Source organism: Desmodus rotundus, chromosome 2 (genome assembly GCF_022682495.2).
Source record: "Desmodus rotundus isolate HL8 chromosome 2, HLdesRot8A.1, whole genome shotgun sequence".
NCBI lineage: Eukaryota > Metazoa > Chordata > Mammalia > Chiroptera > Phyllostomidae > Desmodus > Desmodus rotundus.
In genome coordinates, this window is record NC_071388.1 from 10,182,662 (window position 1) to 10,192,162 (window position 9,501).

Genomic DNA, 9,501 nt, shown 5'->3' on the forward strand with positions numbered 1-9,501 from the left:
AGTGCCCTGTGAAATTGGCACATGCAACCTATGAAATGCGCCTGGGGACCTTTACTGTGATATTTACCAAAGAGGAAAGGAGTGATGAGCAGCTGACCAGCTTCCCACTCCACTCCTCCTTCCTGACCCTCCAGCCCAGGCCAGACCCCATGTCACCCTCTTGGAGCATGGATGGCCCAGTGGGACTGGCACTTCTGCCCTCTCTGCCTGCAGTTCCTGCTGGCTTTATAAGCTGCTGCTTCATGCTGGGGCTTAGAGCTCTTCCTTCCAGCTCCCACCACATCCCACAACCCCACCTCTACAAGCCTTTCCCAGGATCTCTAAAGCTCTGCATGCTGCCACGGTGGATGGTGCTGGTTTCCAGAGCCAAGTCACCGCTGAGCTCACCCAAAGACAGTGCTTGGGAGTCTTGGAGATGCCCCAAGTCCTTGGGAGCACTCTTTCTCCTCAAGTGCACCTGGTTCCCTTTGGCACACCCCAGCCCCAAGCAGCCTTCAGGGCCAGTTTGAATGACGTGCTCCCAGAAACCTAGGAAGGCAGACCATGTGGACCCTCCCATCACACAACCGAGGGCATCTTTTCGCTCCAGCACCTTAAATAATGGGATAAGATCAGGGTGAGGATGACCACTCCCTGGACAGGAAGCTTCCTGCAGACAGGAACCCTGTTTCAGTTGCTGCTAGTTCACCATCACGGCAGGAAGGTTATTCTTGGGGTCCATCTCAGGGCAAGAAGGCTGTGTCTGTGCGGATGGGGCTCCTGATGGTTTCTGGGCCACAGTATAAATCTCCTATTTCTTGCCCGTCATGATTCCACTGTCGTCTCACTTGAAATCATTCCATATTGACTCCATGTGGACCTAACTTGATAATCGGCAGAGATAGGACTCTTCGTTAACCACGTTTGCTTAGCTTGTGTCTCCTCGGGGTGTTCACAGGTTGTGGTCTCATCCACGTATGGGCAGACTTGGGGTTCTGGGGGAGATTCGGGGCCCATGCTGGCCACCCGCCTGGGCCCAGGGAGGGCTGGGTGTGAGCTGTGGTCAGGTGTTCCTCTTGAGTCCACCCCCCTGAAAGCGCACACACCCAGCAGTTGTGGGGTGGACAGAGGATGGAGTTGATGCAGAGGCATGACGGCCAAAGCCCCAAACTCGGAGGTGGGCCCGGGCCAGGAGAAGTACCGCTCCAGGAGGAAGAGGATAAGCAGAGCTGAGGCAGTGCCCAGCCCTGCGAGATGAGGGATGACACTTCAGGAGGTGAGGTGGTGGGTGTGCCAGACAAGTACGACCAGAACTTCCCAGTGGAGGAGGAGGGGGTGGTAACCATTTGTAACCCAAGGCCCCAGGTGAGGGTCACGGCCTTCTGCCCACTCCCGCAGAGATTCTGGGTCAGGGCTCCAGAGGAAGCCTGGGAATGTGGTGTTCTTCTGGAAGAACAGGGGAATCTTCATAGTGCGGAGGACGGGATGGAGGGGTCCGTGGGTTTCCCGCAACTTAGGCCAGTGACTTGCACACCTGCAACAAGGGTCTGAGCCCCATGGAGGCAGAGGACCAATAATCGCGGGATGCAGGTGTCCTGCGAGGGTCAAGGGAGGGCGTGGGCACTGTCCAGGGGAGAGGGGGCTCCTGGGCCCTGAGAGAGCCCCTGGGAAAATCCCGAGCCCTGGCTGCACAGGCTCCTGTGGGCCCTCAGGGCTCCTTCTGTGGGGCCTGGTCCCACGCCAGCCCCAGGTCCCCAGGTCTTCCCTGGGCACTCTGCCTCTGCGGGGGTGGGAGACCTGCTGGGAAGTGTGGTCCACGGGAAAACCCGCAGTCCTCTGGGTGGCAGGGAGGGCTTTCAGTTCCCCGGACACGAGCCCACGGACCCTGTGAACCTGGCCTGATATCTGAAGGGTGGGGCCCGTTGCCCGGAGGGAGGCTTGTGGTGGGGGGGTCTTGGCCCGAAACCAGCCAGCCGTGGCTCGGACAAAAGCCATCTCGTGGGGGCCTCCCCCCTGTTCTTCCATCCGGAAAGGGGGTCCCCTTTCTGGATGGAAGAACAGGGGGATCTTCGCAGTGGGGGGAATGGGACGGAGGGGTCTGCGGGTTTGCCGCCACGTAGGCCAGTTGCTCGCACCCCGGCCCCATGTGTCCGAGCCCCATGGAGGCAGAGGGCCGCTTATGGCGGGATGCAGGTGTCCTGCGGGGGTCAAGGGACGGCGTGGGCACTCCCCGGGCGAGAGAGGGCGCCTGGGCACCGAGAGTGCCCCTGGAAAATCCCCAGTCCTGGCTCCAGTGGCTCCTGTGGCCTCCCCAGGCTCCTGCCATGGGGCCTGGTCCTGCTTACCCGGGCCCAGGTTTGCCGCAGGTGAATGCCTTTTGCGGACACCAAGGACAGGAGGCCGCCGATGCCTTCATGGAGAGGGGGTTCGAGCTCTGGGGTACCGGGGTCACAGTCCCTTCTCGCTAGTTTAGCCCAGACTTTACAGTGCTGAAGCCACTGGGTGCAAGTTTTCCGCCTCAGGGTGGGGTGGGGCAGTTTGAGCCAAAGCAAGACTCTAGGCCTCCCACTCGGGGTACAGGCCTGAGTCCCCACAGGAGAAATGGCCCGTGGGCATGAGTCCTGCCCGCCTGGGCCCATTCCACCCAGCGCGGACCCCTAGCCAGCCCCCAGCCCGGCCTCAGGTTCCCAGTTCTTCCCTGGGCACTGCCTCTGCGGAGGTGGGAGACCTCCTGGGAAGTGTGGTCCCCGAGAAAACGCGCAGTCCTCCGGGAGGCAGGGAGGGCTTCCAGTTCCTGGGACACGAGCCTAGGGACCCTGTCAACCTGGCCTGATATCACAAGGGTGGGGCACGTGGCCCTGACGGAGGATTCTGGCGGGGGGTTCTGCCCTGCCCCTGCCCTGCCCCGCATCTCGGTCGAAATCAGCCAGCCACACCTCCGACAAAAGCCATCTCCTGCGGGCCTCCCCCCTGTTCTTCTATCCTAAGGGGGGACCCCCTTACGGATGGAAGAACAGGGGGATCTTCACAGTGGGGAGGACGCTATGGAGGGGTCTGCGGGTTTCCCGCAACTTAGGCTAGTTTCTGTCACCCCGGCCTCAGGGTCCCGAGCCCCAGGGAGGCTAGGGCTGCTTATCTCGGAATGCAGGTGTCCTAGGGGGTCAAGGGTTGGTGAGGGCACTGTCCTGCCTAGAAGGGGTATGTGGGCTCCAAGGGAGCCCCCGGGAAAATCCCCAGCCCTGGCCGCAGAGGCTCCTGTGGCCTCCCAGGGCTCCTGCCTTGGGGCCTGTACCTGCTCGCCCGCAGGCCTCCAATGCTTTCACAGAGAAGGGGGTTCGAGCTCTGGGGGGACCAAGGTCGAAGCGGTCACACTCCCTTCTTGGGTAATTTAGCACAGACTTTAGGGAGTTCAAGCTGCTCGGTCCACGTTGGCCAACTCAGAGCAGGTTGGGGGAGTTTCAGACAAAGCAAGGCTCTTAGCCGCCCAGGCGGAGCGCAGGCCTGACTCCCCACGGGAGAACCTGTCCGTGGGCGTGATTCCCGCCCGCCCGAATTGGCTCCACCTGGCGCAGAAGCATGGCCGGCACCCTGTCCTGGCCCTGTGTTGGGCGCTTAAACAACAGAAACTCCCCACAGTGTGTGGCTGAGAAGCCGAATCACGGTGGTCCTGGCCATGCTCCCTCTAAGAATCCTGGGGAGGGTCCCACCTGACACCTAGCCTCTGGTGGCTTTCAGCATTCTTGGGCTTGTGGCCACATTTCCTCATTTCCTGTGTTTGTGGTCACACAACCCCTCTCTGCCCTGTGTGTCTCTCCTCCTCTTTTCTGTAGGCATGTAGGGCCCACCTATGTAATCCAAGGTGATCTCCTCATCCCAGAGCCTTAACTCAACCAAATCTGCTGGCGCCCCTGCCTTATAGAGTCACATTCACTGTTCCAGGGACTGAACGTGTGTATGGGCGGGGTGGTGGGGCTTCTCCCATATCCATGTGATCTTGCTGCCAGTTGGTCTCAAGCCTCTCATGCAGAGGGGAAGGAGAAGCCTGGCCAAGGTCGCCTGCGTGATGGGGCTTGGCTGGAGGGACGCTAGCCTATCAGCCTTCTCTGCCCACTAGGCTTCTCTCGTTTACCAGCATGGCTTCGAGGCAGTGGGCGCTGGTATCTGCGGATGACAACAAGCCCAGCCAGGGTCCTAAGGGCCACCCCCCAGCCTGTCTGCAGAGATGCTGCCCCCAAAGGCACAGGACCCCCGGGCCCTGGCATGTGCTGTAATACCCACTCCACATTTGGGATTCAGAAAGGACTCGTGTTGCAATTCTGCAATGTTTACAGGAGCCTCTGTCTGTTACCCCAGGCACTGTAAACAGGCCTGCCAGCTCTGGGCTGCGTCATTGCGTCATTGCGTCATTGCGGTTTGGGTGGGCCGTTCCAACAACACGTTCCATCGCCCTGGTTATCCTGGACAGCGCCAGAATCCCCAAGGAGGGGAGCATGGCCCTTTACCCAGTTCCATCTCCCCAGCCTCCTCTGAGCCTCCTCCTGTGGGACATTCCTTCCTGGCCCAGGGGCCATGCGCAGGGGGAAGGGATGGGGACATCAAGCCCCCTGATTTCACTGAGACTGCAGCATTTTTGGGCTGAGTGTACGCATGTATGTGTGCAGAAGTGTGTGTGCCAGTGTCCTTAGGGAATAGATTGTGCACCCCTCAGCACTCTGTATAGAACACTCCATCTTTTTCTGTATGTGTGCACGTTTGTGTGTGTGTGTTCCTGGTGTGTACATGCATGTATTCCTGCTGTGTGTGCATGCCTGTGCTGCTGTGTGCACATGCATGTGTTCCTACTGTGTGTGCATTTGTGCATGTGTTTCTGTTGTGTGTGTGTGCATATATGTGTGTGTTCTTAATGTGTTTGTGTGTGCATGCATGTGTGAACTCATGCCTCTGGCTCCCTCTTCCTCCTGTTTGCTCACGCCTCGCCCCCAGACCAGCCTTGCCCATTGTGATGTGGAAGACACTGCTGACCCACAGCCTGTGCCTGGTTAGCAGGGGCACCAGGGCAGCCTGCTCTTGATCCCGCTGCAGTGAACCAGTTGGGGGAGGTTGGGGAGGCCCCTTTGGTCCAGATGACTCCTCTGAGATGAATGGCAAATGTCAAAGGCAGCTCCAGGGAAAATAGTTCCCACACCTAGTCATGTCCACAGAGGGATTGGGAGTGGGGCTGGGAGCACGTGATGGGTGCAGACAAGGCCCGTTTGTGTGCCAGGGCAGCTGTGCTCAGGCAGTGAGGCTAAATGGATGGGCCATCTGGCCGCCTGTCCTGCCCTCTGGGGATGAGAGTTCTCCTTCTGTCACATCAGTGTCCGAGGCCACCTGTCAGGCCAAGCCCAGTACCTGGACCTTCAGGGGAGCCCAGGAGACTGGCAGCAGTCAAGGGTGACTTTCTTCCCAGCAGAAAATGTCCAGGCCAAGCTATTCATAAATATGGTAATTCTGATGGTTGCTCAAAGCTGCTAGGACAGTTAGAAGCAGATAATTTAAATTCACTTTGGCGGAGGCCAAGTCCCAGGTCTGAGTCAGAAATGAAATGTGAGGAGCTGCAAACCAGGGGGGCCCTGCATGAGGCCCTGTTGTGGCCTCATGGAGGGCAGAGGCAGTGAGGACACACCTCTGTGTCCCCCACCCCCTCTACAGTGAAGCTCCACCATCCCCACCACCCCATGTGCCCCAGAGTGGGGCAAATCTTAAAGCCTCCAGCCTCCCCCTTCTTCTGCTGTTGAGCCCAACCCTGGGGACCAGCAGAACTTGCCTGGAGATGGTGTAGAGTGAGGTCCCCCACCTTCTACACAAGGGACCTCCACACTCGAGTCCCAGGTGCCTAATTAGAAGACACCCCTCCCTCCTTCCACGCAAACAGATGGGAGAAAGGGGTGTTGCTGAGTAAATAGCAAATGCTTGAGGGCTACAGGCTGCCCAGTAGCCAACAGTCTCACCAGCAGAGATGGGAAGTCCACCCACCAAAGAGGGACCTGGAGTGGAGCCTGGCGGTTGAAGGTGGAGGCGCAGTGGAAGCAGCATTGTCATGAAATGCTTAAAAACACTGCTGCAGATTTAAAGATTTATTTATTTATTTATTTATTTATTTATTTATTTACTTTTAGAGAGAGGGAAGGGAGGGAGAAAGTGAGGGAGAAAAACATCAATGTGTGGTTGCCTCTCGTGCACCCCCAACCAGGGACCTGGCCTGCAACTCAGGCTTGTGCCCTGACCTGGAATCAAACCAGTGACCTTTCTGTTCACTGGCCGATGCTCAGTCCACTGAGCCACACCAGCCAGGGCTGATTTAAAACACACAGGAACCAGCCAGAAGGGGCTCCCACTGGGACAAATTCGAGCATCAAAATAAAATAAAGAAGGGCAGTAACTGCATAAAATGGGACTCTGAAGCTCTCTTGACATAAATGCCTTCATTACTACTTGGGGAAAAGAGAAAGCTCTCCCTTACCGTAGAATTCCAGCTGACAAATGATGGAAATAAGAAGTCACCATAACAATTCAGGCAACGAGAACACCCGGAAACGCTAACTCATGGTGCAAGTGGAGTGAACCCCCGCATGTCCTCCCCCAAAACATGTACAAACTACAACTAGAGCTCGCTTCCCGACGGAGACCCCTGCAGACGGTCAGAGTTAGCTCCTCCAGGAGTTAGCGCGGGGACACATTCACCACCCAGCTGGGCGCATGCAGATGAGCAGCACTCCAGGGACATCTGGATTGAATTAGACAACCCAAATCGGGGACATTTCACTCTTCAACAGCGTCATAGTCACGACAGTCAGGAAAGGCTGAGGGATGCTCCGGACTGAGGGGAAGATGGGGACGTGGCAACCAGGCTACATGCAACCCTAGACTGGGTATTTTGCTGTGAGGGACATTATTGGAACCATCGGCAAAACTTGAATAGGCCTCTGGCTGATGAATATGTGGGTATTCTCTACTCTTTGCTCTTGCAACTCTTCTATATGTTTGAAATTGGTTTGAAGTAAAAAGTACATTAAAAAAAAAAAAGCAATTCCTCGTGTGTCTGGTTTCTGCTCTTGCCCTGAGGCTGCTGTCATCTGGAGGTGCTGGCTGGCACCTGCCTTCTGCAGGCCTGGAGGAGGGGGAGGAAGCTGCTCCCCGGCAGAGACCCACAGAGATGTTCTCGCTCTCAGGACCACGCCCTAAGAAAGGTCCAGGCCCGCCAGTGATGTTGGCCTTGGGCATGAGCTGGCGCGGCTGCCCCTAGTCAGAGATGGGACTGGACTGCCATGCCCATCACTGTCTCCAGTGATGGAGTAACTCCAGGAACACACCTGCACATGTGCGCATGCACACACCTGCCCACTCACAACTGCACTTGAATACCTGCCCATGTGCCCACACAGCCTCACTTGTACACCCACACAGCTGCACACCTGCTGATACTCAATCACACACACCCTCACACACCTGCCAACGCACACACAGTCAGTGTGCCCCCAGACGAAAGTGCATGAGTGGGGAGGACGTTCCACGCTGAGTGAGAAGAACACAGGTTTGCCAGGGGACAACTGGGCAGATGGGGTGGCATGTGTTTGCTCAGATCCAGGATGACCTGGATGCCTGTTCAGATCTCTGACTCCTTGGAGCTGCTGCTGGCGTGGAGCTGGCTAAGTTACTGGAGTCCAGCTGATGACCCCCATGTACTGGGAGCTCCCTTCCCGGCAGCCCGCTGACTCCCGATTCATGGCTGGGCCCCGACTTTTCCCAGAGTCAGCAGAAAGACAGAAGACTAAACAGTGTCATCCACTTCTCATTTTCCAAAACTTCCTTCTGGCCAAAATAAATAGATGTTGATCAGCTGCTTGGTCGCCCATAGAAACACCGGTCAGCTCAGAGACAGAGGCAGAGCAGCTAAATGGTGGAAGAATTCCCAGTGGCTCGTGGGTGCTGCCCAGATGGGAGGCTTTGCCCTGTCAGCTCAGTTCTTCCCCAGTGTCTTCCCCCGAAGTCAGTTCTGCGCAACCCCTGCATGGGCTGTTTCCTTCAGTGAGGGGCAGGTCACAGCAGGGGACTCAGATACACATCCCGACACACGAGAGTGAGCATGCCTATGCTCCCCACACTGCTACACGGGTGGGGAGCTATCTCAGCCAAATCCCTGAAGGCTTCTGATGGAACCCAGCACCAGGAAGCAGTAGGTGATGAGAAGACGACAGTTCCGAAAAATAACTGAGAGGCCAACACGGTCCTGAAGGAGGACAGGGCTGGAGGACAGACACTGCCTGATGCTGATCGCCGTGGGGCGACAGGACTGGGACAGTGTGGTGTTGGTGGTGGGGCAGACCGAGCTCAACGGAACAGAACAGAGAGCCTAGGAACAGACCCACACAAATACATAACTGACCTTTGACAAGGGAGCAAAGGCTATTCAGTGGGGCAAAGACGGTCTCTTCAACAAACGGTGCTGGAACACCAAGCATCTACAGTGCAAAAAAAAAAAAAAAAATCTAGACACAGACCTCATACCTTCCTAGAAATTAACTCAAAATGGATCAAAGACCTAAATGTAAAACATAAACCTACAGAATTCCTAGAGGATAGCATAGGAGGAAACCTACATCACCTTGGATACGGTGAAGACCTTTACAGATACAACACCAAAGGCACTGTCCACAAAAGAATCGATAAACTGGACTTCATTTAATTTCATTAAAATGAAAAACTTCTCGTCTCCTGGTTGAAGGTTGAGAGTTCTGTCTTCCAGCACGGCTCGTGGAAGACACGGTGAGTCATGGACGAAGCCTCACCAAATTCACAAAAGATCAATAGAAAATCCTCGTCAAAGTGCTCGACCAAAACCCTTACCCAGGTTACGCTACCACGCCAAAGCTTGCTTCAGAAATGGACATTGAAGAGCCTAGAATCTAGATTTGGTTTCAGAATTGAAGAGTGAGGCACTGAGTCCAGAAAAGGCCAGAACCCAAGGAGGACTCAGCAGCAAGCCAAGGCCAAGGTCAACCTGTAGAGAAGATTTGAACTAGAGAAGACTGACGGTGTTGTACCAGCTACACTTCCTCCAACTACACATCCTCATCACATCACGGCCTGCGGACGGCCGGTACCCTGGGACTGATTCCACAGAGCAACTTGCTAAGGCACTTGGGGCTCCAGAGTAAAGAGTCCAAATTTGGTTTCAGAATTGAAGATCTAGACTCCATGTCCAGAGGAGGAAAGAACCTCACGATTGCCCTGGCTGGTGTGGCTCAGTGGCTTGAGCGCCAGCTTGCAAACTGAAAGGTTGCTGGTTTGATTCCTAGTCAGGGTACATGCCTGGGGTGTGGGCCAGATCCCCAGGTGGGGGTGTGCAAGAGGCAACCAATCCATGTATCTCTCACACATCAGTGTATTTCTCTTTCTCCTTCTCCTCTCTAAAAAACAAAACAACCTCATGAACCTTTAGAACAGAGAGCACACACGAGGGCCCCAATCTCATGAGCAACT

At 56.0% G+C, this 9,501-nt stretch overlaps 1 pseudogene; it reads left to right on the forward strand.

Annotated features, from left to right (window-relative positions):
- The first annotated feature begins 1,233 nt into the window (after positions 1-1,233).
- LOC112308950 (double homeobox protein A-like) lies at positions 1,234-9,275 on the forward strand (annotated as a pseudogene).
- The last annotated feature ends 226 nt before the right edge of the window (positions 9,276-9,501 follow it).